This window comes from Podarcis erhardii (assembly GCF_964252035.2).
Source record: "Podarcis erhardii genome assembly, chromosome: 2".
Taxonomy (NCBI): domain Eukaryota; kingdom Metazoa; phylum Chordata; class Lepidosauria; order Squamata; family Lacertidae; genus Podarcis; species Podarcis erhardii.
Window position 1 is genome coordinate 109,767,188 of NC_138498.1, and position 9,464 is coordinate 109,776,651.

The 9,464-nt window shown below is 46.4% G+C and overlaps 1 long non-coding RNA gene across 1 annotated transcript; it reads right to left on the reverse strand.

Moving 5' to 3' along the window:
- Positions 1–3,296: 3,296 nt before the first annotated feature.
- LOC309337511 lies at positions 3,297–5,503 on the reverse strand. The gene is made up of 2 exons (XR_014154376.1): positions 4,878–5,503; positions 3,297–4,814 (listed from the first exon to the last, which is right to left on the reverse strand). It is a non-coding gene; the product is annotated as an uncharacterized lncRNA (long non-coding RNA).
- Positions 5,504–9,464: the final 3,961 nt, after the last annotated feature.

Genomic DNA, 9,464 nt, shown 5'->3' on the forward strand with positions numbered 1-9,464 from the left:
ATCTGTAATTTTCTACAAGCAGTAGTTGAGCTTAATTGGTGGACATCATTCGGAGTCATCAGCACACGACAGGTGGCGTTCAGGATGCAGACACAAGTGACAGTGTCCCTGCCCTAAGAACACTGGCTTTGTTTGTGAGGTCAGGGCTGAGACGATGCCAACTTTTATTTCCCCTGGAACTGTCAGGTGGAGTTTCTGATTGCTTCCCAGTGATGTTGCATTTAGCCAAGGACAGGAAGTCTTTCTGCCATTTCCTCATGCCTGGAATACTAGAAGTCTCTGACATGGTGCACTCATTGCTGTACACATCGTTGCTGCTCTGTGTCCTGGTGCTTGGTCACTGTTCTGCCGAGTCGATTGCATCACCGTTGTGTTGGACTAGGATCTGGGAGACCCGAGTGCAAATGCCTATTCAGTCGTGAAACTCACTGGATGACTGTAAGCCAGTCACCATTTCTCAGCTTAAAGTACCTCACAGAGTTGTTGGAAGCTGCACAGAGTGGGCTGGGGAAACCCAGTCAGATGGGTGGCATATAAGTCATTTATTATTATTATTATTATTATTATTATTAGAGGGGAGGGAGCAGAATTTAAAATCTTAACCCTGATGGGTCCAAAGTGAGCATAAGAACACCTCACAGCCTAAGACACTTGTGAATGACACTAATATGGAGTTGCCAATCTATGGGCACATCTGGATTTTTAAGTGAGTGCCATGGGTGCCACACTCTCTGGCCTCTTACAGCAGAACTAATCGGAGTGTCAGAAACTACATAGAGCTAAAGGAAGAAGTGGAAAAGAGGGTCACTTGTCCAACACCCTCTGTCAGCTCCATGGACTTTTCAAGGGAGAAAAAGCAAACCACCCTCATCACCTCCTAAGTTTTGTGGTGACCAGCAGGCGACATCAAGGACACCGCTGTGCCCATGGGCACCGCGTTGGCAACCTCAACTAGAGACAGGAAATATGCTGTTCAGGTGGAAGATGATTGTGCCATCATTTGATCCTTAAGGTAGAGGTAAAGGGACCCCTGACCATTAGGTCCAGTTGTGGCCGACTCTGGGGTTGTGGCGCTCATCTTGCTTTATTGGCCGAGGGAGCCAGTGTACAGCTTCCGGGTCATGTGGCCAGCATGACTAAGCCGCTTCTGGCAAACCAGAGCAGCGCTTGGAAACTCTGTTTACCTTCCCACCGGAGCGGTACCTATTTATCTACTTGCACTTTGACTTGCTTTCGAACTGCTAGGTTGGCAGGAGCAGGGACCGAACAACGGGAGCTCACCCCATCGCGGGGAGTCGAACTGCCGACCTTCTGATCGGCAAGTCCTAGGCTCTGTGGTTTAACCCACAGCGACACCCGCATCCCATGTTTATACGGAACTACAGTTTATCTGCCACAATTTCAGTTAGAGACTTATTTTAGTTTTAGGATCTGGCTGGAAAGTAGCTTTGTATCTGCATGTTTTGATCATCTGTGAACAGGCACAATCCTGAGCAGGCACTTTCCACTGAAAAATTCAAGCAGCCAGTCTTCCTTCCCAGGGATGTGGCCTCTCCTCATCCAAGAGATCGTAGAGGCTGGGAAATGAGGCACCCTGAGTGCTTTTCATGCATTGTGTCCATTGTAAAATGGTTCACCTTCCCACTTGGCCAATGGGCTTATTGCTCAGCTATAAGTGCCATCTGTTGTCTCATTCCAAATCCCATGTTGATGTGGAGCCATTTTCCATCTGCCACAATTTCAGTTACATTAACTTAAATAAATAAAAAAATCTGCTCATATATCTGTGGTGTAGTTGTTAAGAGTGGTGGACTCGTAATCTGGTGAACCGGGTTCACGTCTCCGCTCCTCCACATGCAGCTGCTGGGTGACCTTGGGCCAGTCACACTTCTCTGAAGTCTCTCAGCCCCACTCACCTCACAGAGTGTTTGTTGTGGGGGAGGAAGGGAAAGGAGAATGTTAGCCACTTTGAGACTCCTTTGGGTAGTGATAAAGTGGGATATCAAATCCAAACTCTTCTTCTACTCTTCTTCCTTTGTAATAATCCACAGCCATTCTACCTGTCCTCGTATGATGACATCTCCTTCCAAAACCATCCTTTCCCAAGGGCCTGATAATCATTAGGGCTGCGGCATGTTCTCTGGACAGGCTCAACCAGATTGAGAAATTAGCCTTAATCAAAGGGATCCTGATCCCATCAGAATCCTCAACCCTCCTACGGATCTGTCATTTTGCCAGGTGCGTTTCCTGCCTCCTCTCTCCACTTTCTCTCTTTGCTGCTGTGTTCGGTCGCCATTATTAGAATGCTCTTCTGTCCTGCTAGACCCACCATGACAATGATGAGCTTAATCTCTTGAACAAATGAAGTAGGCTTCTGTTGCCAATGTCAAAGGAGACTAGGGAGGGGTCTTGGCTCAGTGCTACAGCATCCCATGGAGACAACCTGGGACTCTCTGCTTGCAGAGCAGGTGCTTTATCATAGAGCTGCTGACAGGTGTGCGTGTTTTAGCAGTGATGATCATTTCTGGTTTGTGTGTCCAATGAGCAGGCTGGCCCCAGAGCTGTTGTCCCAGGAAGTGTCAGTCCTGGTGCTTTGCAGCTGTGTAACTACAGCCAGTTAAGACTCCTAATCCTTCGAAATGCGATGATCATAGGTTGCCAGTTAAGGGATGAGCAAGCGGGAGCAGTCACGTGGACACCCTGAATTTCAGACCCTTTGTGCTTACGCCTACCTCTTGGGCCAGCTTGTTGGCTTAATATTCTGGGGTGACAATTAAAACCGTCTAGGCATGTACGCACCAAAGCAAACACCTCTTTGCTTTTATTGAAAGGTTAGTGATATTGCTGCAGGTATTATAATATATGAGCAATACCAATTTAATGCAGATGTATAAAGCTCCGAGTGATTGGGCCCCTAATACAGTGGTACCTTGGAACTCAAATGCTTTGGTTCTCAAACTCCGAAAACCTGGAAGTAAGTGTTCCAGTTTTCGAACATTTTTCGGAAGCCGAACATCCAATGCGGCTGTTGGCTATGGTTTCCGGGGCACCTGCACCAATCAGAAGCTGTGCCTTGGTTTTTGAACATTTCGGAAGTCAAATGGACTTCCGGAACTGATTAAGTCTGGCGCTTTTGTTTTTTCTATTTATTTTGTGTTTTTGAGGATTTTTTGATTGATTTGTTTTTGTGACTGTGTGGAATCCAGTTCAGCTACCAACTGATTGATTGATTGATTGTGTGTCTGCGGAAGTGGATAAAAGCCCCCCATCCAAACAAGGACTATCATCAGTGCAGGTAAGAAAATAATAATAATTTTAATTTTTATCATCTACAATACTGTCTTATTTATTTTATAGTACAGTACATTGATTATTGCTTTCACTTTATGGATCAATGGTCTCTTTAGATAGTAAAATTCATGTTAAATTGCTGTTTTAGGAGTTGTTTGTAAAAGTCTGGAACGGATTAATTCATTTTGCATTACTTTCTATGGGAAAGCGCACCTTGGTTTTGGAATGCTTTGGTTTTGGAATGGACTTCCGGAATGGATTAAGTTTGAGAACCAAGGGACCACTGTACCTGAAGGGGCATCTCTACCCTGCTTGGGTGCTGAGAGCCAAAAGTGAGTCTGTGCATGCATGCTATGCCTTTAAAACACATTTCCCTCTTCAAAGAAGGACCGGTCCCTTCCAGCTCTACAGCTCCACAGTTGCAATGGAAATTATTCAAACCCCCCCCCCCCCGTACATCAGGTTTATCAAAATTTCCAGACTTTCAGCTGTTTGCAATGAGCAAATCAAACAAAAGCAATTGAAATAGCTCAACACAATAGAAACTTCATGGTTCCTCCAAATTCAGCTGAAAATGCAACTTATACTGGTTTCTCCACTGGTTGCTCACTGATATTCAACCCCCTGAATAGAATCGCTCACAACAGCACAAATACAACAGGTGTTTTCTCACACACACCTGACGCAACTAATAAAGGGCTCCATTAGTTGTACCAGGTGTGCTTGAGCTGGAACACATGAATACCTGAACTGGCTAGGGGTTTGCTGAATTTGCCTGCATGTTAGAAATATGGCTAAGTCAGGTGACCTGAAAAAGCGGTTTCTTTCGATCTCACGCGGCCCTGAAAAATTGCTTTTTTCCATTGTTTACGTATGTAACAACAGCAGCTAGGATTCTTTATGCACAGAAATGGAAAGATGAAGAAATTCCCACCAAAGAAGAATGCATCAGCAAAGTGACGGACTACGCTGAATCAGCAAAGCTAACAGCTAAAATAAGAGAATGGAAGCCCTTTCCGGACAACTTGAAGAAATACTTTAATATGATAAATTCGCAATCAGGATTTGAACTGTGAGCAACAGAAATAATTTGAGATTATTGTATTATGGTTTTGATATTAAAGAGTGAAGAGAGCAATGAGATAGATTTTTTTTAAAAAAAAAACCCCATGGAAAATGGGATGGGAAGTCGATAAAGCAAAAGAAGCATTTATTATGTATTGGAATTTTATGTGAAATTTGTGGAAATTTAATAAAGTATATTATTTTTAAAAGGTGCTTTTTCGGGGCCAGATTGCGTTGCCAGAGTGCACGAGACAGCGGCACCCAAAATGGCCACCGAGATCTCTTGTGTAAATACAAGATGTCCCATTTTTCCCGGGACTCTTGGTGGGGATGTTCTTATCCGTGGCTTATTTGAATCCAGGTGTCTTCAGTCCTAGTCAGACACCGAGGAGCCCATTCCTAGACCAGCGGATCTTATAAACAAGACAGAGCATTGATCCATGTAGCTCAGCTAGTGTCTTCATTAGGGGTGGGCTGCCTTTTGTCTCCGTTGTTGAACTACAACTCCCATCAGCCCCAACCAGTGTGGTCAATGGTCAGGGATGATGGGAGCTGGAGTCCAACAATGACCAAGAGTGAAAACGTTTTGACCTCACTTTCCCAGAAAGACTTAAAAAAAATATATGCCCTGTTTCAGCAATGGCATCACTCATTGGCATGTGCCGCCATCCTGCTGCCCCACCAGTATTGCTGCGTATCTTGCCTGTCGAGAACAGCAAGGCCACTCTATCTGATCTCCACCTTAGCTATGTAGGAGATGCTGAAGCAACAGAAGGCGAAGGATTTGTGGGATGTGCCCGATAAATTGTGGCTGGTGCAATCCGGGAAGGCAGGTCAGGCCCATGAAATTTCCACTGCACAAGGTTCTTCCGCTAAATTCCAAATTCCGTATTATGTTTTGCCCTGTTCTGTTTTGAGTAGGCATTATGTAAGGAAGGCTGGATCTTATCGGGTTATCGTCTTGTTGCAGCAGCAAGAAGGCACAAGTTTTAAGACTTCCAGGAGAACGAAAATTCAGTGTAAAAATACAAGAGGGATGTTGTAACTCAAATCTGGGCTTGCGATCAGACTAAATTCATTACCGATGGAAATGGATTGGATTACCCTCAAGATAGTGTATGATAAGAGCAGCAAGCTTTGCATACACACACAAGAAGAAGAAGAAGAAGTTTGGATTTGATATCCCGCCTTTCACTCCCTTTAAGGAGTCTCCAAGCGGCTAACATTCTCCTTTCCCTTCCTCCCCCACAACAAACACTCTGTGAGGTGAGTGGGGCTGAGAGACTTCAGAGAAGTGTGACTGGCCCAAGGTCACCCAGCAGCTGCATGTGGAGGAGCGGAGACTCGAACCCGGTTCTCCAGATTACGGGACTACCGCTCTTAACCACTACACCACACTGGCTCCACACAAACATAAAACCTTGCTAGGCTCTCATCTATGCTTATTTGCAAGAAGAGAAACCACTATTTTAAAAACACCTGTATGACTATCATCCTCATGTAATATGTAATTATTACATAATACATAGTTGTCCATTTTTGTGGCTTTTCTTTCTGTCTTCTGATTCTCCTCTTTGCTTTTTCCTGTAGTATCAAGTTTCTTCCTCTATCTCCTCCTTCCATGAAGATTCTAGTTAAGGTTGCCAACTTCTTTCCCAGCCCACGCACCTGCACCTTTCATATAGCAGCTTGCTCTGCAGACCTTAGCAAGTGATTATGCATATTTCCATGTCTTAAGAAAGATTCACTGGCTGATATAGGCAGCTCAAGCTCTAGTCGAAAGAGACCATGCCTCTTTCCCAACCACCCCTGGTTAGTTGGCCTCTGTAATTCGAGTCCAATATCTGAATCTAATATCTGAGATCCCTGCTCCATTAAGTGTTCACCCTACTCCTTTCTCTCGCAATGCGTTTGGAAATCCCCCTTCCAGAATGGAGGTCACTAGGTTTGCCAACTTTTTTCCTGCCTCTACGAAAGCTATCCCCTTACTTTTTTGATTTTATACATTATTTTTCACGTTTGTATACCACCCCACCCTCCTCAGCCCCAGCCAGAACAGCTAATGGTCAGGGATAATGGGACTTGTAATCCAGCAAAATCTGCATAGCTTCCAATATGAAAATAGGGGTGTCCTAAGGAAAAGCAGAGGGATGCGGGTGGCGCTGTGGGTTAAACCACAGAGCCTAGGATTTGCCGATCAGGATCAGTGGTTCGAATCCCCATGACGGGGTGAGCTCCCATTGCTTGGTCCCTGCTCCTGCCAACCTAGCAGTTCGAAAGAACAAAGTGCAAGTAGATAAATAGGTACCACTCCAGCGGGAAGGTAAACGGCATTTCTGTGTGCTGCTCTGGTTCACCAGAAGCGGCTTAGTCATGCTGGCCACATGACCCGGAAGCTGTACGCCGGCTCCCTTGGCCAATAAAGCGAGATGAGCGCCGCAACCCCAGAGTCGGCCACGACTGGACTTAATGGTTAGGGGTCCCTTAACCTTTAAGAAAAAGCAGGATATTCTGGGATCAAATCAGAAACCGGGACGGCTTCTATCATTCCAGGACTGTCCCTGGAAAATAGGGACAATTGAAGGCTCTGCATCTGAAGGGCAGAAGGTTCCCTGTCCCTCCAGATAATACAAAGCGGTTTTGCTCTCCTTCCTCTTTCTATCTGCTGCTCTGAGATCCAGGCTACCTGTAATGCTAATGTCAACGGCATACCAGATAAGCCTGTTTTCCGTTTCGGTTGAGGCATTTTTTGCGCGTGTGTGTGTGCGCGCATGTTATTTTAAATGTGGAAATCCTGGGGACTGGCTGTCTGACGGTGCAATCCTAGACATGTCTGTTCAGTTCCGCTGAGTTCCGCGGGGCTTCTTTCCGTGCAAGTGGGTATAAGGTTGGAGCCTCAGGCTGGACAAATGCAAGAGAATGAGGAACATTTCAGTGTGCAGGTCGAAGGCACGGAGCCTTGCTCGGATTTTGAGGAGGGTCTGGTTTCGGGATCTGCGGAGATCCTTCTCTCCCCCTGCTCCTCCTGTAAAATACACCCCCCTTAAAGGTGATGTACAAATAATAAGAGTTCTTCATGGATATCATGCCCTGCTTTGTGTTTAGAGAATAACAGACCTGCAGAGCTGGAAGTCCAGCCCCACACAGTGCAGGAATCACAGCTCAAGAACCCCTGACCGTCTTACCTCTGCTTAAAAACCTCCAGTGAAGGAGTAGTCCCTAGAGCGTTACTCCTGGGGAGCCTCCAAACTGACAGGCCTGCCTTCCCACATAACTCGAGTGTTCCTGCTGTCTTGCCATGGCTGCCTAAGTCTGCAGGAGGGAAGGGAAAACCTTGGGTCTCCCAGATAACAAACTGGACCGTTCACCCATCTAGCCCTGACCACAGTGGCTCACCAGAGTCTCCAACTCTCAGAGTCCTTCCCAGCCTTCCCTGGAGGTGCCGAGAATTACCAGCGTGCAGAGAGCACACTCTGCCGCTAAGCACCGGCCTCTCCCGTAGCTCGGAGGAGACAAATTTGCTCTGCTTGAAAAAATGTACGAACACGACTAGAGGGGAATTTCCCTAGGGAAACAGCACATGATGACAGGGTAAGAAAAAAAGGCCTGTCGTATCGATCCATGTGGCTCCCTCACCCTGTGGTTGCTATACACCCAAACTGAAAGAGCTCCAGTGTCAGATCATCATCTTATCATACCCACGTTTCTCCCATGAAAATAGGGTCGTCCTAAGGAAAAGTGGGACATTCCAGGATCAAATCAGAAACTGGGATGGCTTCTGTAAATCTGGGACTGTCCCTGGGAAATAGAGACACTTGCAGGGTCTTTCTTATGAAGTCTGCTCCTGATGTTCTAGGCCAGGCTACTGAGGTTCTAGAGCAGGGGGGGGAGCCTGTTGTCCTCCATATGTTGTTGGATTTCAGCTCCCATCAGCCCAAGCCAATGGTCAAGGATGGCTGAAGGACCATGTGTTTCCCCATCCCTCTTCTAGGCAGAGATGTTTTGGACTACAATTCCCATCAGCCCCAGCTGCAGTTGTAGTCCAAAATTTATTGAGGGCACCAAGCTGGCAAAGGCTGACATACGAGGAAGGGGAATATCTCTTGCTGCTGGTTAAGTCTCTGGTTTTCAGTTATTGATATTGTCCAACTGTAAGAAAACATCCCTGTGCTCTTCAGTATCTACTCTGTTTTCTTGGCTTTGTTGCCTTTAATTGCTGGAGTGACAGTCAGAAATTCAACAGGAACTGTTTTCTGTATCCCAGTGCTGGGGAAAAGCTTCACTGACTGAATTTCTGTCTGTCCTCTTAAAAGCAGAAGTGGATGGCGACTTTCTTTCCACCCTCATTCTTGTTTATATTCAGTTAAAGGGAAAGGTTTGAAACGGACCTTATATAGCAATAGATTTTCCTGGCAAAGGAATTTGTTTAAAAAATGTGAAAGAAAGAAAAAACACAGGACCCTGGATTCCTGCAAATTTATCTCAGATTCTGTGACAAAAGCCTTTTCCTGTCTGAAATGAAAGGTGGTAGCTTAATTGGAATTCATGCTTTTTTCATGGAAAGCCCTTCTCCTAAGACCTTTAGGGGCCAGTTGTGGTTGTTCCTTGGGGAAGAAGGGCCAGATGCAAATGCAATAATACCAAACAAATCAATTCAGCGATGAGAGGCGCTCTGCACATACTCAGAGACCTTCTATCCTCTTTTTGCAATTTCTAGAACTGAGTCCTGGGATTGACCCTTGGTGAGCCCCGACTCCCCTTACTCTCATGTCATACCTTTTCCTCCTGGATGCCGGTTGCAGGAATCCATCCCCCACGGCGCCTCCTGGGCTTGGGTGCGAGGGGCACGTGAGCCGTCTTGGCGTTGAGATGCTGGGTGATCTTGACCTCCACCGCCAGCTTGACGTTGGTCCGCAGGTTCTTCCTCTCGAAAACTGCCTTGCACTGGGGGCAAGAGAGTACCCTGGGGCCCTTCCCAGTCGCTGCCGCCTCTTCCCAGTAGCGGGTGATGCAGGCCCGGCAGTAGCTGTGATCGCAATCCAAGATCACCGGGTCCTTGAAGTGCCCCCTGCAGGCGGGGCAGATAGCTGCCTTCTGCAGCTGAGCCA